The sequence below is a fragment of the Carcharhinus amblyrhynchos genome, chromosome 16, assembly GCF_965287045.1.
Source record: "Carcharhinus amblyrhynchos chromosome 16, sCarAmb.v2.hapA, whole genome shotgun sequence".
Lineage (NCBI taxonomy): Eukaryota > Metazoa > Chordata > Chondrichthyes > Carcharhiniformes > Carcharhinidae > Carcharhinus > Carcharhinus amblyrhynchos.
Window position 1 is genome coordinate 68,335,688 of NC_137339.1, and position 22,087 is coordinate 68,357,774.

Genomic DNA, 22,087 nt, shown 5'->3' on the forward strand with positions numbered 1-22,087 from the left:
TGCAGTGTCTTTGGGCTCTGTTTCGACAGAAACTTGTTCTTATGACTGTTTACACAGCATACTGTGAAACAGCTTAGAAAACAGGGAAATGAAAATTATCGCAGGGCCCATACTGGGGATAGATGAAGAAAGGTGGGTGCCAGCTTGTGTAGAGCAACAACATCACAATGGGTCGAATGGCCTGTTTCCATCAATTCTGTGTTATTGGTGGACACCAACATGGGGAAGATTGTTGGTGGCTGCCTTTATGGTGGAGTGCTGCATGAACGAACTGCCTTCATCAAGATTGTGGCAGAGACCAGGCTGCATGGTCTCCCATCTATAACTGGCTAAAATTCATGGTTCAATTTTCACAGATGGAGAATTCCCCAGACCTTCTCGGTAAAGGGTGCGGGAACTGAACTGGAAGTCTCTCCTTTAATACCAGTATATTCAAAGTGGAAAGAGCTGAGGAATGCTGCCAACCTCACCTCTGTAACAATCAGGTAACACAATAGCACAGTGGTTAGCACTGCTGCCTCAAGTGCCAGGGATCTGGGTTTGATTCCCGGTTTTAGCCACTGAGCACGTGGAGTCTGCACGGTCTCCCTGTGTCGGCGTGGGTTTCCTCCGGCTGCTCCAGTGTCCTCCCACAGTCCAAAAGACGTGCTGGTTCGGTGCATTAGCCATGGTTAATTCTCCCTCAGTGTACGTGGACAGGCGCTGGAGTGTGGCAACTAGGGGATTTTCACAGTAACCGCATTGCAGTGTTAATGTGACCCTACTTGTGACACTAATGAATAAATTTTAAACAAATCCTCACAGGTATGGTACAAATATATACAAAGGGATTGTGGAACTAACACAGTTTTAGAGAATACTTGCAGAATACGAACAGTCCATCCACATGACAGTTTATAAACTGCACAGGAGTAACCTCTCTTGAGAACATAGAACAGAGAACACTGCGCAGTACAGGCCCTTTGGTCCTTGATGTTGTGCCGACCTGTGAAAAGCAATCTAAAGCCCATCTAACCTACAGTATTCCAATATCATCCATATGTTTATCCAATGACCATTTAAATGCCCTTAATGTTAGCAAGTCCACTACTGTTGCAGGCAGGGCATTCCACATTCTTACAACTCTCTGAATAAAGAACCTACCTCTGACATCTGTCCTATATCTATCTCCCCTCAATTTAAAGCTATGTCCCCTCATGCTAGCCATCTCCATCTGAGGAAAAAGGTTCACACTGTCCACCCCATCTAATCCTCTGATCACCTTGTATGCCTCTGTTAAGTCACCTCTTAACCTTCTTCTCTTTAATGAAAACAGCCTCAAGTCCCTCAGCCTTTCCTCATAAGACCTTCCCACCATACCAGGCAGCACCCTGGTAAATCTCCTCTGCACCCTTTCCAAAGCTTCCACATCCTTCCTATAATGCGGCGACCAGAACTGTGCACAATACTCCAAGTACGGCCACACCAGAGCTTTGCCCTCTTCCTCTCACACCATCAGCATATCCTTCTATTCCTTTCTCCCTCATGTGTTTATCTAGCTTCCTCCTTAAATAAGTCCATGCTATTCACCCTGTTGTGAAGGAGAGGGTGATCTCCTCTCAGAAAACTAACACTTAACCACTCAAAGAGAAGTACCTTCCTTATTAAGGAGTATGTGAGAAATAGTACAATCTGCCTTCAGCAATTTTTAGTCATTAGAATAACTATCTGAGACTCTCTCTGCGCAATCAACAAATGTATTTTGTTTCTCTAACTAACAGTGAACAGGTTAACTAAACTATTAACAGATTGAATTAAACACTATTCTTATGGAATGCTGTTTGGATAATTACAATTCCAACCGAATAACAACCAAAAAAATATAGATTATTTATCGTCAATCTCAAATGTCAATCAGGGTTGTAGTCTTCCAGAATCTTCTTTCTTCTTTGCTTCTGTTCTTCTGTTCTTTTGAGATGAAATGAAGCATTCCCTTAAGACATAAATGTGGCTGTGACATTGGCAGAGAGTTGTCTCTCTGTATCTCCCCCTCTCTAGCTGTCAGCAGTGGCAGCTGCTGGCAGAAGCAGTGGCTGTCTTTCTAGCAGTTTTCTGGAGCTAAGAGTGGTTTTATAACCCTTGTGACATACCAAACACCCCACGATGGGGTTGGTTTACAGGTTATCAAAATACCAAATGAAAATTTGTTAGGACGCTGCTATTCAAATGCCTATTCCAAAATTCAAGTGCATGTTTGAGTCAAATGCCTAAAGCCTCTTACCTAAGCAACCCTGTTGGTTTTCACCTGATACGTTGTTTCAGTTTGTACTGAAGCTCCTGCAGCTCCACAGCACAGAAAAAACTAAACCACCTTTCAAACAGACTATGTCAGCAGACATTGACACAGTGTCAATGTAACACCAAGAGAACGTCAATGTAACACCGACACAGTATCAACGTAACACTGACGCAGTGTCAATGTAATGCCAACATAGTGTCAATGTAACACAGACACAGAGTCAATGTAACACTGACACAGCATCAATGTAACACAAAGACAGCGTCAAGGTAACACCGACACAGCACTGATGTAACACCGACACAACGCCAATGTCACACCGGCACAGCGTCAATGTAACACCGACACAGCGTCAATGTCGCGCCAATACAGCGTCAATGTCACACCAACACAGCGTCAATGTAACACCGACGCAGCATCAATATAATGTCGATGCAGCGTCAATGTAACACCGATGCAGCGTCAACATAACACTGACACTGCATCAATGTAACACCAACGCAGCATCAATCCAACGCCGACGCAGCGTCGATGCAACACCCACACAGCGTCAATATAACAGTGACCCAGCGTCACCGTAACACTGACACAGCGTCAATGTAACAGCGACCCAGTGTCAATGTAACACCGACCCAGCGTCAATGTAACACCGACCCAGCGTCAATCCAACGCCGACCCAGCATCACCATAACACTGACACAGCGTCAATGTAATACCCACACAGCATCAATGTAACACCCACACAGTGTCAATGTAACACCCACACAGCGTCAGTGTAACACCCACACAGCATCAATATTCTTTCTGAGGTAATGATGGCATAAGCCCACGTCAATCTTCATCACATCTGATCTGAGTTCTATATCACTTTCTGAATATGACTAGGCTGGGCAGAATCATCTCGAAGAGTCTCTACCCACAGGCCTCAATGCGAGTTTTAGAGAATTTCAATCTTGTGAAATGCAATTATTTATATCAGAGAAAGTTGAAAGGATGTTGAATTCAGAGAACAAAGAACAAAGAACAAAAACAGCCCAGGAAACAGGCCCTTCGGCCCAACGAGCCTGCGCCGCCACTTTGACACTACCAGTCCCCCCCTCCACCCATGACCCTTATCTATTGTTTTATGGCCATTCACATTGAGGGAAACTAATTTAGGGACAATTTATTACTGCCAATCAGCCTAATAGCACATCTTTGGGGTGTGGGAGGAAACCGGAGCACCCGGAGAAAACCCACGCAAGCACAGGGAGAATGCGCAAACTCCCACAGACACCGGCCCAAATCCATGTGTCTGCACAGCAAACAGTGATAGTCACTGAGCTGTTGTCTTGCCCAGCATCTGGTCCAGTTTAAGCACACACTAACGACATGAAGCACTAGGCCAATCTCGAACAATCAAGCGCAGTCCCAGTACGACCCATCGCGTGTATGCCCCTCGTTGGACAACAAGGCGGACCGACTTAAAACCTGTGAATGAAAAGAGAAAAAACATTATTATCATACCATATCCATTTTCCTTACCAGGGACGCCCCAATGCTAATGAACCTGACTTAAAACAATCTCCTATATCCACCCATCTCCAACCCACTCATGTGCCTGTCTAAGTTACTCTTAAACAACTCTAGCGTGCTTGCCTCCACCACCTTAGTTGGCAGAGCATTCTATACCCCCTCTACCCTCTGTGTGAAAAACCTCCCTCTAATATCTGTGTTATACCTCTCCCCCTCACCTTAAGCCCATGGCCCCTCGTACTGTGTGCCTCTAACATAGGAAATAGCTTACCTCTGTTTACTCTATCTATACCCTTCATAATCTTATATACCTCTATTAGATCCCCCCTCAGTTGCCGTCTTTCAAGGGAAAACAGCCCCAATTTGTTCAATCTTTCCATACAACCCAGTCCTTCCATACCAGGCAACATCCTGGTAAACCTCCTCTGCACTCTCTCCAGAGTCTCCATGTCCTTCCGGTAGTAAGGCGACCAGAACTAGGCGCAGTACTCTAAATGCGGCCTAACCAACGTTCTATAAAACTGCAACATTAGACTCCAGCTCTTATATTCTATACCGCTTCCTATAAAGGTTAACATACCATAGGCTTTCTTCACAACCTTCTCCACTTGTACTGCCACCTTCAAAGACTTGTGCACTTGCACCCCCAGGTCTCGCTGCGATTCTACACTCCTTATGGGCTTACCCTTTATCATATAACTCCCCCCTACATTATTCCAGCCAAAATGCATCACCTCACATTTATCCAGATTAAACTCCATTTGCCATATATCTGCCCAATATACCAGCCTATCAATATCCCGTTGTATTGCCAGACACTGCTCCTCACTGCCCGCCAATCCAGCCATCTTGGTGTCATCAGCAAATTTGCTGATCACACCACTTACTCCCTCTTCCAAGTCATTTATATACACTACAAACAGAAGAGGTCCCAGTACTGAGCCCTGTGGCACACCACTAGTGACAGACCTCCAGCTAGAAAAGGACCCCTCCACTACTACTCTCTGCCTCCTCTTTGCAAGCCAGTTCTCAACCCATCTAGATAACTTGCCTTGTATCCCATGAGCCTTAATCTTTTCTACCAACCTACCATGAGGGACTTTGTCAAATGCCTTACTGAAATCCATTTAGACGACATCAACGGCTCGTCCTTCGTCGACTGTTTTTGTCACCTCCTCAAAAAATTCTACCAGATTCGGAAGGCGAGACTTCCCCTTTACAAAGCCATGCTGTGTATCCTTAATCAGATTGCAACACTCTAAGTGCTCATACATCCTATCCCTAAGAATCCTCTCCATCAACTTGCCTACCACTGACGTCAAACTCACTGGCCTTTAGTTACCCGGGTTATCCCTCCTACTCTTTTTAAACAACAGTACCACGTTCGCTATCCTCCAGTCCTCTGGGACCTCACCTGTGTCCAAAGAAGAGACAAAGATTTGCGTCAGAGGCCCAGCAATCTCATCTCTCACCTCCCTAAGCAGCCTAGGATAAATGCCATCAGGCCCCGGAGATTTATCAGTTTTAATGCTACCTAAAAGCCCTAACACTTCTTCCCTCGTAATCAATAGATCCTTCAATTGGTCTACAGCTCCCTCGATGACTGTACCAGACACCAAGCCCCTCTCCTTCGTGAATACCGACGCAAAGTATTCATTCAGGATCTCCCCCATTCCCTCAGACTCTAAGCACAATTCCCCTCGTCTGTCCCTGAAAGGACCGATTTTACCCCTAGCCAACCTTTTGCTCCTAACATCGGAGTAAAATGCCTTTGGATTTTCCTTAATCCTACCTGCCAAAGCCATTTCATGCCCCCTTTTTGCCCTCCTAACTCCCCTTTTGACATCCCTCCTACTCTCTCTGTACTCGTCCAATGCTCTCTCCATTCCCAGTTGCTTAGACCTGACATACGCCTCTCGTTTCTTCCTAACCAGGTCTTCTATATCTCTAATAATCCACGGTTCTCTAATCCTACCTTTCCCATCCTTCCTCCTAACTGGCACATGCCTTTCCTGCACCCATTTCAGTTTTCCCTTGAAAGACTCCCACATGCCTAACGTGGACGTGCCCTCCAACAGCCTATCCCAGTCTGTATCCCTAAGCTCCTGCCTAATCCGGCTGTATCTAGCCTTCCCCCAATTTAGCACCATCCCCTTGGGACAGCACTCATCTTTTTCCATTCATATCCTAAAGTAGACAGAGTTGTGGTCACTATTAGCCACATGTTCACCTACCGCAACCTCAACCACCTGACCTGGCTCATTTCCCAGAACTAAATCCAGTATAGCCCCCTCTCTAGTCGGGCTATCTACATACTGCTCCAAGGATCCTTCCAATACACATCTTACGAATTCCTTCCCGTCTGAAGGTGCCCAGCTCTAGGCACCTTCCAATCCATCCCAGGGAGATTAAAATCTCCAACTACAACAACCCTGTTCTTCCTACACTTGTCCAAAATGTCTCTACATATACCCTCTTCCACTGCCCGTGGGCTGTCAGGAGGCCTGTAGAACACCCTTAACATAGTAATGGGTCCCTTCCTATTCCTCAACTCCACGCACAGAGACTCAATTTCCAACCCCTCCATGTTATCTTCCCTCTGCACCGCTGTGATGTGCTCCCTAACTAAGAGCGCCACTCCCCCTCCTCTTTTCGACCCTCCCCTGTCATGCCTAAAACACTTATACCCAGGAATATTGAGCTGCCAGTCCTGCCCTTCCTTTAACCACGCCTCCGTCACTGCCACCACATCTAAATTCCTCGCGAACACCAAGACCTTAAGTTCATCCATCTTACCCATCACACTCCTCGCATTAAAACAGATGCACTGAAGACCCTCAGGCCCACTCGGATCCTTCTTCTCCTGGGAGATTTTCCTCTCATCTAGACTTACCCTGTCACCCAACTCACTCCCACTCTCAGTGCCTACTGAGCTATCTGTCTCCTCCCCACCCCGCCTCCATATTAGTTTAAACCTTGTCGAAACACTCCAGTTAACCTCCCAGCTAAAATATGTGTTCCCTTCCCGTTTAAATGTTCCCCATCCCACTTGCACAAGTGCCCTTCCCTCACAAAGACTTCCCAATGGTCTACAAAACTAAAACCCTCTGTCCTGCACCAATCCCTCAGCCACGCATTCAGCTCTAGGATCTCATTATTTTTATTCCTGCTATTACTGGGCACTGGCAGCAGCCCAGAGATCGCCACCCTGGAGGCCCTGCACTTCAGCCTGGCCCCCAAATCTGTGAACTGCCTACGTATATCCCCCCTACTCTTCCTTCTTACATCCTTCTCTCCTACGTGTATAATTACATCCGCCTGGGTCCCTTGGCCCTTCAAGATTCCCTCTACCCTCTCCAACACATCCTGTACCCCTGCTCCAGGGAGGCAGACTACCATCCTGGAGTCCTGCTTTTGCCCACAGAACCGCCTATCAATTCCTTTAACCCTCCCGTCCTCCACCACTATCTCACATCCAGCCCCCTTCCTTCCCTCTGAGGCATTCTGGTCTTGCTGTCTTGCCCTTTCCATCCCAGCTGTCGCCTTACCCCTGATATCTTGGGAGACTACCTCTGGGGTAGCCTTTGGAACATTACTCCTCTTCTTTTTCCCCTTCCTAACAGTAACCCACCCATTCCGCAGCCCCCCCCCCCCCCACCCCCCAGGCTCTGGGATCTCCTCATGACTGTGGTTCCTATTCATTATCGCCTCATTCTCCCTGACTAAAAATAAATCCTCAAGGTAACAATAACTGATTTCGACAGGCATGCTGTGAGTTCATTGCCTTAACGTGTGATTGTCTGTAAATTCCTCTGACAATTTCCTGTACTAAGTGAAAGCAATAACACTCTGATGAAAGTTCAACTTGCAAACAGAGTAACATTAACTTACACAATTGGACCGACTTTAACAATGCTCTGGGTGAGTTCTTGATGGTTACATTTTGTGGGAAATAGAGATGGAAGATTAGGGAACAGATAGAATTTACTTTGGGTACAAATCTTCCCCATTTTAGAAGTTTGAAGAGTTGGGTCTCTTCTCTGTGTCTGCAAAGGTTCACTGACTCGCTAACAGTGCAGCACTCCCTCAGTACTGACTCTCTGACAGTGCAGCACTCCCTCAGTACTGACCCTCTGACAGTGCAGCACTCCCTCAGCACTGACCCTCTGACAGTGCAGCACTCCCTCAGTACTGACCCTCTGACAGTGCAGCACTCCCTCAGCACTGACCCTCTGACAGTGCGGCACTCCCTCAGTACTGACCCTCTGACAGTGCGGCACTCCCTCAGTACTGACCCTCTGACAGTGCGGCACTCCCTCAGTACTGACCCCCTGACAGTGCAGCACTCCCTCAGTACTGACCCTCTGACAGTGCGGCACTCCCTCAGTACTGACCCTCTGACAGTGCGGCACTCCCTCAGTACTGACCCTCTGACAGTGCGGCACTCCCTCAGTACTGACCCTCTGACAGTACGGCACTCCCTCAGTGCTGGCCCTCTGACAGTGCAGCACTCCCTCAGTGCTGACCCTCTGACAGTGCAGCGCTCCCTCAGCACTGACCCTCTGACAGTGCAGCATTCCCTCAGCACTGACCTTCTGACAGTGCAGCACTCCCTCAGCACTGACCCTCTGACAGTGCAGCACTCCCTCAGTACTGACCCTCTGACAGTGCAGCGCTCCCTCATTATTTTCACTAGGGGTGCCATTTTTCCTTTGTTCCCTGTCATCACATTGAAACTTTTATCTTTCTAACTCTAAGCTGTGATCACTGAAGTTACTGACTGTGAATCTGTCTGGTGTCCAGCTCTGGAGCAATATCTCCAGCTGAAACTGTTCAAATCCATCTGTAGCAATGTAAGTGTTTTAACTGTGTTTTCTTTGTCATTACAGAGTCTTCTTCTCCTGTCCATATTCAGACAAGTCTATGGAAAGAAAAGCCGGTATGTAATAAGATCGAATGTTTATCAGCTGGTATTGAATATCATCGCTGGGTAGCAACTCCACATTCGGATTAGGTTGGGAGTCAGTGTTTTATATCAGCAGTTTGAATTCGGTTTATCCCCTGCACTGTCGTCCCAAACCCAGTTCACAGTGCACCTACGGTTAACCAAATCCACTGGATGGCACAGTGGTTAGCACTGCTGTGTCACAGCACCAGGGACCTGGGTTCAATTCCCAGCTTGGGACACTGCCTGTGTGGAGTTTGCACATTCTCCCTGTGTCTGCATGGGTTTCCTCCAGGTGCACCAGTTTCCTCCCACAGTCCTGAAGACACGCTCGTTGGGTGCATTGGCCTTGCTAAATTCTCCTTCAGTGTACTCGAATGGGCACCAGAGTGTGGCGGCTGGGGAATTTTCACAGTAAGTTCATTGCAGTGTTAATGTAAGCCTACTTGTGACTCTAATAAATAAAAACTGCTGCAACCGAGACCAGATCAAACTATGGGATCAATTTGTTTTTGTTAAAAGTGAAAATCAGGCTCCCTTAAATCAGGCTCTTCCAAACCATTCAATTGGTAAAACATCCAAAACAGTGGATACAAGGCAGGTGAATTGAATTCCCTTCTGTGAACACGGAAATGAGTTTAAAACTGGTTCTGACAAAGAGCGAGAAAAGGTAAACAGGATGAAGGAATCTTAGAGCTCTTCTGGAAAAGAGATGGAAAGACCTCTCTTGCTCCCAACAAACAGTGAGAGCATGGTGAGCTACCCAGTGCCAGGTGATCAGTGTGGCACCCAAAACTCCACCTCATGGCTGCTCGGAGACGTGGCATGAAGACCCTAGTTTGGTGAAGGGACGCCAGCCTCGGAGGAGTTATTTCAGTGCCGAGCACCTGGCAGTTACTTGTTGGGTGGGGTGGGAGAAAGGGTGACACCTCCTGTGATCTGGCTGCCGTGACGACCAGGACTTCCAGCGACTTGGAGTCAGTCACCAACACTGGAAAGAACAAACTCAAAAAACACCACTTGGCAAAGCCACCCTCCCCAGAATCAGCCTCTCCACAACCATTAGGTACAGCCCACAGAACTGGATTGGTTGCTGCATCTTCATCATCTCTCTCTGATGGACTCATATATACACACACACACACCTGTCACTGCCTGAGGAACTAAACTGGTTTGTGTTCTCCTGTGGAATAATAGAATCCCTAAAGCACAGAAAGAGGCCATTCAGCCCATCGAGTCTGCACTGACCACAATCCCACCCACGCCCTACTCCCATAACCCTACATATTTTACCCACTAATCCCTCTAACCTACACATCACAGGAAACTAAGGGGCAATTTTGGTATGGCCAATCAACATAACCCGCACATCTTTGGACTGTGGGAGGAAACCGGAGCACCCGGAGGAAACCCATGCAGTCACGAAGAGAATGTGCAAACTCCACACAGACAGTGACCCAAGCTGGGAATTGAACCTAGGTCCCTGGAGCTGTGAAGCAACGGTGCTAACCACTGTGCTACCATGCCACTCTCATACCAAGCTATTGGCGGCAGACACAGATTTAAATGTGCAAAGATCAGAATTAGGGGTTCAGCACTATAGATGATCACTAATCAATCGTACAGGGAATTTGGGATTATTTTCTTTATACGGAGAATGGTATGAATGTGCAACTCATGGGAGAACGTGGAACTCACTCCCAGAGGGAGTGGAGAGAATGTGGAACTTGCTTCCAAAGGGAATGGGGAGAATGCAGAACTTGATCCCATGGGAATGGGGAGAATGTGGAAACTTGGCCCCACAGGGACTTTGGATAATGTGGAACCTACTCCCATGAGGAGTGGGGGAAAATGTGGGACTCACTCCCACAGGGAGTGGGGAGAATGTGGGACTCACTCCCACAGGGAGTGGGGAGAATGTGGGACTCACTCCCACAGGGAGTGGGGAGAATGTGGGACTCGCTTCCAAAGGGAGTGGGGAGAATGTGGGAGTGGGGAGAATGTGGGACTCGCTCCCACAGAGAGTGGGGAGAATGTGGGACTCGCTCCCACAGGCAGTGGGGGAGAATGTGGGACTCGGTCCCACAGGGAGTGGGGAGAATTTGGGACTCACTCCAACGGTGAGTGGGGAGAATGTGGGACTCACTCCAACAGTGAGTGGGGAGAATGTGGGACTCACTCCCACAGGGAGTGGGGAGAATGTGGGACTCACTCCCACAGGGAGTGGGGAAAATGTGGGACTCGCTCCCACAGGGAGTGGGGAGAATGTGGGACTCACTCCCACAGGGAGTGGGGAGAATGTGGGACTCGCTTCCAAAGGGAGTGGGGAGAATGTGGGACTCACTCCCACAGGGAGTGGGGAGAATGTGGGACTCACTCCCACAGGGAGTGGGGAGAATGTGGGACTCACTCCCACAGGGAGTGGGGAGAATGTGGGACTCACTCCCACAGGGAGTGGGGAGAATGTGCGATTCATTCCCACAGGGAGTGGGGAGAATGATGGACTCGCTCCCACAGGGAGTGGTTGAAGTGAATAGTAATTTAGGCTGATGATGGATAAACACATTGGAGAAAGGAATAGAATGATGTGGTGGAGTGAGATGGAGAAAGAATGGCAGGGGCCACATGTAGTGTAGGAACACAAGGATGCAGCAGATGGACCAAAACACCAGTTCCTGAAAGCTCAATGGAAAGGCTCAGCTGTTTGTTGGATGCTTCACTTTTCTTCTGATTCCTGTCCATAGTCACAGTCCTGTCTGGAAAGTACCGAGCTCAGCTTGGGACAGAGTGTGAGTGTGATGCCTCATAATGGTCAGTTTTGGTCTCCTTAGCTAAGGAATAATCTACCTGTCCTAAATATGCAACAAGGGATCAGTGGACTGTTTCCTGGGATGAAAGGGATTGTGCTACTGGGGAGGGATAGAGTAGTGCAGGACTATGTTCACTGGAGATTAGGAGAATGAAAGGTGATCCCATTCACATGTATAGAATTCTCACGGGGTGGGACAGAGTCAGTGCTAAGATGCTGCCTCCACTAACCCCACACCATCCCCCTCCTCCACAACAACCTCACCTGCCCCACCCTTCCACCAACCATTAGTCAGGGAGTCAAAAACTACTCAGGGAAGACTCAAAGCTTCAAGGTTCAGAGTTGGCCATTTTGGATTATAGATCTAGGGTAGGTTGTGGAGCTGGGAGGAGAAATATCTCAATGAACCTTTGAGTTTCTCTATGCCAAAAGTGTTCTGGAAGCTCCGTCGCTGAGTCTGTTAAAGACTGCGCTCGAGGGATTGTTGGACAGTTAAGGGAATCAAGGGAAGGTGAGGTATAGTGGCGCTGAGGCGGATGATCCACCATGATTACATTGAATGTGGGAGCAGGCTTGAAGGGATGAATGGCCTCCTCCTGCTCCCCTTTTCTTATGGACAATTAAGCAAGTGAAAAGTTTCTTCATACTGATTTTTTTTTTAATCTCCCTTTCATTTCAGTGTGTCTTGGACACCCAGCAAGTATGACATGGGAGAAATGTGTGACCAAGGGTCAGAAGCCAGGCATTAAATTTAAAAATTTAACTAGAATTTGCGATATTTCAAATTGTATGGAGCCTTATGCTGCAGGTTTTAACAGTAGTGGCTGCTACTACTTTTCCATCCAAAAGTTTTTGCTCGGTCATCTTGTTGAATATTATTTGGAGTTCGGGCGTCAGATGCATGCCGGACAAAAGCACTTTGAATTAATTTTGAAGAATGGTGAGTTTAAAAGATTCTGCCTGTGATTGTACTTTGCAACAAGCCCTCATTTTTCTGCTCAATTTTTCAGAGGTCACGGAGGAGGTTACAGAGATAGGGAGGATTACAAGTACTGGAGGAGGTTACAGAGATAGGGAGGGTTATTGGGGCTGGAGGAAATTACAGAGATAGGGAGGGTTGCAGGGGATGGAGGAGGTAACAGGGATAAAAAGGGGTGTAGGGGTTGGGGGAGGTTACAGAGATAGGGAAGATTGTAGGGGCTGAATGAGGTTACAGAGATAGGGAGGAGTGTATGGGGCTGGAGGAGATTACAGAGATAGGGAGGGTTGTAGGGGTTGGAGGAGGTTACAGAGATACGGAGGGTTGTAGGGGTTGGAGGAGGTTACAGAGATCAGGAGGGTCGTAGGGGTTGGAGGAGATTACAGTGATAGGGAGGGATGTAGGGGTTGGAGGAGATTACAGAGATAGGGAGGGTGAATATCAGACATGATTGTCAAACAAAGAAATGAGTTGTAAAACACAGCATTGTGGGAGATATTTGCTGTGTTGATCACTGAATCATCGGCCGTTATGCATGAACCAAACTCGGGTTTATTTAGGATGAAGGGCAGTGCAGATTTAGATGGGTGGAGAAAGTGTAAGGTGTAATGTGGGGGAATCAGGCAGAAAGGGGTTGAAGCAGTCGAGTCTAAAGTAAGAACAGAGATAAAGATTTTAGCTGCTGGTGTGATGAGATAGGATGAAAGACAAAGAAATAGAGCAGCCATTTTAGTCACAAATTTAACAGTAATATTATATTTTCCAGATTGTGCAAGTAAAAAGACAGTGAAACTAGCTGCAGCTGATCAAGGTAAACAAATTTAACACGTCATTCAATAGAACAAGGTGCAACTTTAAGATAATAGAGAACAATAATAGATGAGAGTTTAGCTCAATAATCTCTGGCACAAATTCACTAACATTAGCCCCTCGCAATGTGTGTGATACTATTACCATAGGCAGCGCAACTCTGGGGGTCAGTACTGAAGGAGTGTTGCGCTGTCAGAGGGTCAGTACTGAAGGAGTGCTGCGCTGTCAGAGGGTCACTACTGAGGGAGTGCTGCACTGTCAGGGGGTCAGTGCTGAGGGAGCGCAACTCTGTCTGAGGGTCAGTACTGAGGGAGTGCTGCACTGTCAGAGGGTCAGTGCTGAGGGAGTGCTGCCCTGTCAGAGGGTCAGTACTGAGGGAGTGCTGCACTGTCAGAGGGTCAGTACTGAGGGAGCGCTGCACTGTCAGAAGATCAGTACTGAGGGAGTGCTGCACTGTCAGAGGGTCAGTACTGACGGAGTGCTGCACTGTCAGAGGGTCAGTGCTGAGGGAGTGCCGCACTGTCAGTGGGTCAGTACTGAGGGAGTGCAGCACTGTCAGAGGGTCAGTACTGAGGTAGTGCCGCACTGTCAGAGGGTCAGTACTGAGGGAGCACTGCACTGTCAGAGGGTCAGTACTGACGGAGTGCCGCACTGTCAGAGGGTCAGTACTGAGGGAGCGCTACACTGTCAAAGGATCAGTACTGAGGGAGTGCTGCACTGTCAGAGGGTCAGTACTGAGGGAGTGCTGCACCATCAGAGGGTCAATACTGAGGGAGTGCTGCACTGTCAGAGGGTCAGTGCTGAGGGAGTGCCGCACTGTCAGAAGGTCAGTGTTGAGGGAGTGCCGCACTGTCAGAGGGTCAGTACTGAAGGACTGCTGCACTGTCAGAGGGTCAGTACTGACGGAGTGCTGCACTGTCAGAAGGTCAGTGTTGAGGGCGTGCCGCACTGTCAGAGGGTCAGTACTGAGGGAGTGCTGCACTGTCAGAGGGTCAGTACTGAGGGAGTGCCGCACTGTCAGAGGGTCAGTACTGAGGGAGTGCTGCACTATCAGAGGGTCAGTACTGAGGGAGTGCCGCACTGTCAGAGGGTCAGTACTGAGGGAGTGCTGCACTATCAGAGGGTCAGTACTGAGGGAGTGCCGCACTGTCAGAGGGTCAGTACTGAGGGAGTGCTGCACTATCAGAGGGTCAGTACTGAGGGAGTGCTGCACTGTCAGAGGGTCAGTACTGAGGGAGTGCTGCACTGTCAGAGGATCAGTACTGAAGGAGAAGATTCGTACCCAAAACAATTTAAATTTTCTCCCTAATCTTCCTTCTCTACTTCACACAAGATGTAACCATCAAGAACTCACCCAGAGCATTGTTGTGAACTGTCTGATTGTGTAAATTAATATTACTCCATTTGCAAGCTGACCTTTCATCAGAATGTTGTTACTTCCTACTTGTGCCGGAAATTGGCACAGGAATTTACAGACAATAACATATTAAGCAAATGACCTTACAACATATCTTTCGAAATCAGTGATTATAATCTTCTCTGCATTCGACTTCCTTTCACATTCCTCTGATGTAAATGATTGCATTTCACCAGATTGGACTGAAAAGCCTCGAATTTCTCCAAAACCGGGCTCATTAAGCCCCCACACACGCAGGCTTCGATTTATAGCAACAGGCTCGCTCAGAATTTTGCAAACAATGTGTGCGCGTGGGGCCTCCTGAATACAGGCCCAAAATACGGATCTGAAACACTCCCAGTTTCAAGTCCGCCCAGCAGTTAGGCAAAAAAGTTCAAATCCTGGCTTTGGAGATGCTTCTGCCCGGCCTGGTGGCATTCTGGACGTGATTTTGGGGGTCAGAGCAACCATGATGAAGATTGACATGGGGTAACAGCATCACCAAGAGGTCTGACATAACTGGAGGCAGAGGCCTGAGCTGGGAATGGACTCCTTTCATAATTAGGAAAGGTTTTGATTGAGAGGAGCTGGAAATAATGGGTGGGATTTTCCCGCTGCGGAAAATCTTGCTCGAGGTCCACAGATCTGTCCATGGCCTGCCCTATTCCTCACTGGCACCACCCACCCCCAGCTCCGATTCCTATGGCGGGCGGAATGATAAAATTCACCCCAACATGTGGAATTTGTCCTTTAGGGAAGGAAATCTGCCGTCCTTACCCGATCTGGCCTACATGTGACTCCAGAGCCACAGCAATGTGCTTGACTCTCAACTAACCCCCCCTCAAAATGGGCAGCACGATGGCACAGTGGTTTAGCAGTGCTGCCTCACAGCGCCAGGGACCAGGGTTCGATTCCCAGCTTGGGTCACTGTCTGTGCAGAGTCTGCACATTCTCTCCATGTCTGCATGGGTTTTCCTCCGGGTGTCCGGCTTCCTCCCACAGTCCAAAAGATGTGTGGGTTAGGTTGATTGACCATGTTAAATTGACCCTCGTGTCAACTGGATGAGCAGGGTGGGATTATGGGGATAGGGCCTGGGTGGGTTTGTGGTCGGCGCAGGCCCGAGTGGTCTCCTTCTGCACTGTAGGATTTTATGAAATGGCTGAGAGCAACACTCAATTCAAAGGCGACTGGGGATAGGCAATAAATGTGGGCCCAGCCAGCGATGGGCACTTAGGTACCTTCATGCCCCCTTCCCTGATTAACTCTGTGGCAGATTGGTGTTTGGTTGGCCTCACGCCGTCCCCCCCTCCCTCCCTCCCTCCCTAGCCCCCCATCGATGCCCTCAAGTGACAATGAAGGGGCCTTGGTTATCCATGCCAGGAGTACAGCACACACACTCTGTTGGGAGCTTGTGGGCCCCCAGTAAAGAGCCAGTGGGAGGTGGAGAAGCCTTCATTCAAAGTCACTTTGTGTCTTACTGGACGACTTGGCATCTGGAAGTGGATGGGTGCCCTGAGTGATAGCTAATCCCCCACACCCGCCCCCGCCCTTCAATCCCACCCAGCCCTCTCCTTCACTCAAGTGTATCCATTGAGAATCCTAAGACTTCACCTGGGCAAATAACAGTGCAGAATTGTCAGTGTCTGTGTCTGCGTGGGTTTCCTTCAGGTGTCCAGTTTCCTCCCACAGTCCAAAGACGTGCGGACGAGGTTGATTGGCCGTGCTAAATTGCCCCTTAGTGTTAGGGAGATTAGCAGGGTAAATGTGTGGAGTTACGGGAATAGGGTCTGGGTAGGATTGTGGTCGGTACGGACTCGATGGGCCGAAAGGCCTCGTTCTGCACTGTAGGGATTCCATGATCTGTTCTAAGAAAATGTCAACATTTTCACAACCTAACGGTTGATTGCGAAATGACAATTTACCAGCAAATGTAATTGTTGAATTCAGCCGTTCTTTCATTGGTTGTGTTATTGAAACATTTGAATCATCCTCTCAGTTTTAGTATGAAACAGTTACCCCAGAATGTAGAATATGGGGAGGAGGGGAGATCCCCCAGCGCAGAGGCAATAGGATCCCTGCCTCTGAACCAAAAGCCCCAGGTTTGCGTCCCAGTGAGAGATGAGAATGGGATGTAGAGCAGCTTGATAGAATGGAGAAGGAGACAACCTGTTGGGTCAGATTTGTCATTTACTACAACCTGAATATTTTCACATTTAGAAACTTAGTAAAAGTTGATAGGCCCCAGTGAGATTTGAACTCACGACCCCTGGTTCACAAGACCAGTGCTCTAACCCCTGAGCTATGGAGCCAGTTGCAGCACCTGGTTGGTGGGGTTTCCATCCAGACCCTCTTGCCCGCTGCCCGTGGTGGCGGGGTGGTCAGGGGGGTGGGGTGGGTGGTGGTGGGTGGGGGTGTCCCTGACCGGCTAACTGGCCCCCACAATTCTCTGTCATGAATTTGACTTTGAGACGTGCTTCATCTTTGCAAGTGATGGTTTCCAATATCGTCCTAAGGATAGCTCACATTTCCCTCTCCAGTATCCTTTCCCGTTCCTAGAGCAGACACGACAATCCAAGATTAGCTCCCAATTGCCTCCACACCGGTTGCTGTTACATTCCATGCTCCCCCCCCCCGCATATTAACCATGGGATTCTATTCATTCAAATGCCCAGTTTACTGCCAAATTATTTCATTAATGGGATGTGGGCACCACTGGCTAGGCCCAATATCTATTATCCATCCCTGACTGCCCCTTGGGAAGGTGGTGGTGAGCTGTCTTCTTGAACCCGCTGCAGTCCCTGCTGTTAGGGAGGGAGTTCCAGGATTTTGACCCAGCGCCAGTGAAGGAACGGCTGACATATTTCCAAGTCAGGATGGTGCGTGACTCAGAGGGGAACTTCCATGTGGAGGTACCCCCAGGTACCTGCTGCACTTGTCCTTCTAGATGGTAACAGTGGTGAGTTTGGCTTATTTGACGTCCAAAACAGTGGATTTTTTGTGGTAAGTCCTTGGGCAGTCTATATATCAGGAATAATTCTGACCAACCCAAAGCAATACATCGAAACAAAGAAACTAGAAGCAGGATAGGCCATTCGGCCCTCCCAGCCTGCCACGCCATTCATTATCATCATGGCGGATCATCGAATTCAATATCCTGATTCCGCCTTCCCCCATTTCTCTCGACCCCTTTAACCCCAAGAGCAAAATCTAGTTTCTCCAAAAAAATCACACAACATTTTGGCCTCAACTACTTTCTGTGGTTGTGAATTCCACATTTTCACCACCCTCTGGGTGAAGAAAGTGCTCCTCACCTAAGTTCTAACAGGTTTACCCCCGATCCTCAAACTATGACTGTGACCCCTAAAATGACCCTAATAAAAGTGATTAGCTTCCTCACGGCGCCAGGGACCTGGGTTCAATTCTCACCTTGGGTCACTGTTTGTGTGGAGTTTGCACGTTCTCCCTGTGTCTGCGTGGGATTCCTTCGGGTGTCCAGTTTCCTCCCACAGTCCAAAGACGTGCGGATGAGGTTGATTGGCTATGCTAAATTGCCCCTTAGTATTAGGGAGATTAGCAGGGTAAATGTGTGGAGTTACGGGAATAGGGTCTGGGTAGGATTGTGGTCGGTACGGACTCGATGGGCCGAAAGGCCTCATTCTGCACTGTAGGGATTCCATGATCTGTTCTAAGAAAATGTCAACATTTTCACAACCTAACGGTTGATTGCGAAATGACCATTTACCAGCAAATATAATTGTTGAATTCAGCCAGTCTTTCATTGGTTTTATTATTGAAACATTTGAATCATCCTCTCAGTTTTAGTATGAAACAGTTACCCCAGAATGTAGAATATGGGGAGGAGGGGAGATCCCCCAGCGCAGTGGCAATAGGGTCCCTGCCTCTGAACCAAAAGCCCCGGGTTTGCGTCCCAGTGAGAGATGAGAATGGGATGGAGAGCAGCTTGATAGAATGGAGAAGGAGACAACCTGTTGGGTCAGATTTGTCATTTACTACAACCTGAATATTTTCACATTTAAAAACTTAGTAAAAGTTGATAGGCCCCAGTGAGATTTGAACTCACGACCCCTGGTTTACAAGACCAGTGCTCTAACCCCTGAGCTATGGAGCCAGTTGTATGCTAATATTGGGTGTTTCCAGTTAGTATTGTATGTTTGAACAATGATGTGGCATTCGGTTAAACTCACAAATAGTGATTCATTCCCCACACACCTACCTCAGTCACTTCAATTCCCCACACACCCCACATTCCCCACACACCTACCTCAGTCACCTGCCTATGACAACAAGGCACATACGGGCCTTTTATATCGTAAACCTTTCTGAGGTTATTGTATTTCCATCTAGGGGACATAGGTTTAAGATGCATGGGGAAAGGCTTAGAGAAGATGTGCGAGACAAAGTTTTTACACAGAGGCTGGTGAACGTCTGGAGCGCCTAGCCGGATGGTGGGAGGATGTACGATAGTGGCATTTACAGGGCAACTAGACAAATACATGAATAGTATGGAAGGATACAGATCCCATAATGCATACGGTTTTAGTTTAGGCGGGTATCATGGTCAGTGCAGGCTTGGAAGGTCGAAGGGCCTGTTCCTGTGCTGTGCCAGTCTTTGTTCTTCATTCCATCAATCTCTCTTTCTTTTTTCTCTCTTTCTCATTTCTTTCTGTTACTCTCATTATTTTCCTTGCCTTTTTTAATCTTCCTGCCTTTTAGTTCGCTTCTCTCTCTCTTTTATTCTGTCTATCTTTGTCTTTTGCTCCTTCTCTTTCTCATTCCCTCTGTTTAACTTTCCTTCATCTCGCTCTCTCTCTTTCTGTCTTTTAGTTTGCTTCTCTCTGCCTTTTGCTTCTCTCTTTTTCATTCTATCTTTGTCTTTCTTTCCTTTTCCTCACTCCCTCTGTTTAACTTTCCTTCTGTCTCCCTCTCTCTCTCTTTCTGTCTTTTAGTTTGCTTCTCTCTGCCTTTTGCTTCTCTCTCTTTCTCTTTTTCATTCTGTCTATCTTTGTCTTTCTCTCCTCTTTCTCACTCTGTTTAACTTCTGTCTTTCTCTCTCTCTTTCTCTCTATTTGATGCTTGTTATTTTAAAAGTTAAACAGGAAAGGTGGTCAAAATGTGATGCATGGAGAAAGTTAGAGATAGTATTAGATCCAAGGAAGCCACATATGGAATGTATGGTGGCACAGTAGTTAGCTCTGCTACCTTACAATGCCTGAAGAGCCTGGGTTCAATTCCTGGTTTAGGTCACCGTGTGTGTGGCGTTTGCATGTTCTTTCTGTGTGGATTCCTGACCAAAGGTTAGGTTTTTTGGCCATGCTAAATTGACCCTGGAGTCAGGAGGATTTGTAGGGTAAACGTGTGGGTTTACGGGAATAGGGCTTGGGTGGGATGTGGTCGGTACAGACTCAATGGGCTGAAAGGCCTCATTCTGTACTGTTGGGATTTTATTCTGTAAATAAGCTAGAAAAAAACAACAGACCTGAGGATTGAAAGCAGTTCAGAATTAAGCAATGGAGGATCAAGAGATTGATTAAGAAGAGAAAAAGAGAGTGTGAGGGAATTTAAGGAATGTAGAAACTGACTACAAAAGTTTCTATAGGTATGTAAGGAGAAAGAGACTGGTGAAGGTAAATTTAGGTTTATTTGTTAGTGTCACAAGTAAGCTTACATTAACACTGCTGAAGTTACTGTGAAAATCCCCTAGTCGCCACACTCCAGCACCTGTTCAGGTACACTGAGGGAAAATTTAGCTTGGCCAATTCACCTAGCCAGCACGTCTTTTAGACCGTGGGAGGAAACTGGAGCTTCCGGAGGAAACCCATGCAGATACAGGGAGAATGTACACAGATAGTGACCCAATTTAGGAACTGAACCTGGATCCCTGGCGCTGTGAGGCAGCAGTGCTAACCATTGTGCCATTTTGCCACCCCAATGTGGGATGCTGACACAGTAGCACAGTGCAGATGGGCTGAATGGCCTATTCCTGAGCAATTCTATTATATTTGCTTTCTTCCTGAATAAATTCACCTCGTTTCCCTCTCCCACTGGCTCCTTGTCCAGTCCTGACTGGGAGCTGGAAGGTAGGATTAGGCTGAGTAAGACATTATACAGGGAGAGTGGTGTAGGGGCTGGTTGGGCGGTCCTGGAATGTATGAGACAGAGGGAAGAGGGAAGCAGTAATGAGAAGGAGAGAGGGAGAGAGGGAACATGGAGGGAGATCAAAGAACAGGAAGAGGTGTGGGGAAGTGAGAGAGGATACATGGGGGAGAAAGCAGGTGAATAGACAGAGGAATGGAGAGAGCGAGCGGTCCTGTTCTCCAGGGTTAGTGTCAGAGAGCGATCTTCCCTCACAGCCTGCAGCTTTCCATGTGAGATAATAACTCAATTTCCAAATTTCAGAGCTGGGATTATCCTCCCTTCCTTTCTCCCTCTGTCTCTCTTTATCTCTCTCTCTCTCTCTCTTCCTGTCTCCCTCTCTCTGTCTGTTTCTCTCTCTGTCGCTCTCTCTCTCTCTTTGTCTCTCTCTTTCTTGTCTCCCTTTCTCCCTCTCTCTCTCCCTTTCTCTCTCGCTCTCTCCCTTTCTTTCTCTCTCCCTTTCTCTCTCTCTGTCTGTCTCTCTCTTTCTCTCTCCGTCTCTCTTTCTCTCTCTCTCTCCCTTTCTCCCTCTCTCTCTCTCTCTATATAGCTGAGATTTGACAAGGTGAGTGTTTGGAGTCAGGGTTGAACTCTGCACCTATCTGCTCTGGTTGATAAATGAGGGATGGGGGAGGGAGAGAGAAAGATCGAGAGAGGGAGAGGAGATAGTGAGGACAGTGTTTGTGGGAGAGATAGCGTGCGGGAAGTGGAGTGATCGGTCAATAGAGAGAGGGAGAGAAGGAAAGTGGGAATGAACACTGGATCAGTCCACTGATGTTCAGAGTGATCCAGTGAACACCAAACCACAGACTGGAGAACAGGGGGAGGATGTGGCCAGTGGATGGGGTATTGGTTAAAAATACAAGATAAACGATCACATATCCTTCTCTGCCACCTTGGAGATGGAAAGCAGGAATGTGGAATACTCAGTTAGATGGCTGTGTGTGAGAATCAATCCCAGTGGAGGTCAGATACAGACTGTAACTGCAAACCTCGATGAGAACAATTTTCCTGATAAGGAGCTCAGAATTAAATCGGCACATTATCATTATTAGCAAAAAATCTGAGCATGGTATAGTATGGGACAAGGCCATTCTGCCCACCTTTTTTGTGCTGGCTCGAAGGTACAGCAATCCAATTAGTCCCACTTCTACCTCACTCATCACGTGACCCAGCCTCCCATCCATTGACTCAGTCTACA

General features: G+C 47.8%; 2 non-coding genes across 2 annotated transcripts; both read right to left on the minus strand.

Annotated features, from left to right (window-relative positions):
* Positions 1-16,969: 16,969 nt before the first annotated feature.
* Positions 16,970-17,042, minus strand: trnat-ugu (transfer RNA threonine (anticodon UGU)). The gene has a single exon. It is a non-coding gene; the product is annotated as a tRNA-Thr (tRNA).
* A 1,747-nt stretch (positions 17,043-18,789) lies between these two features.
* trnat-ugu (transfer RNA threonine (anticodon UGU)) lies at positions 18,790-18,862 on the minus strand. The gene has a single exon. It is a non-coding gene; the product is annotated as a tRNA-Thr (tRNA).
* Between the last annotated feature and the right edge of the window lie 3,225 nt (positions 18,863-22,087).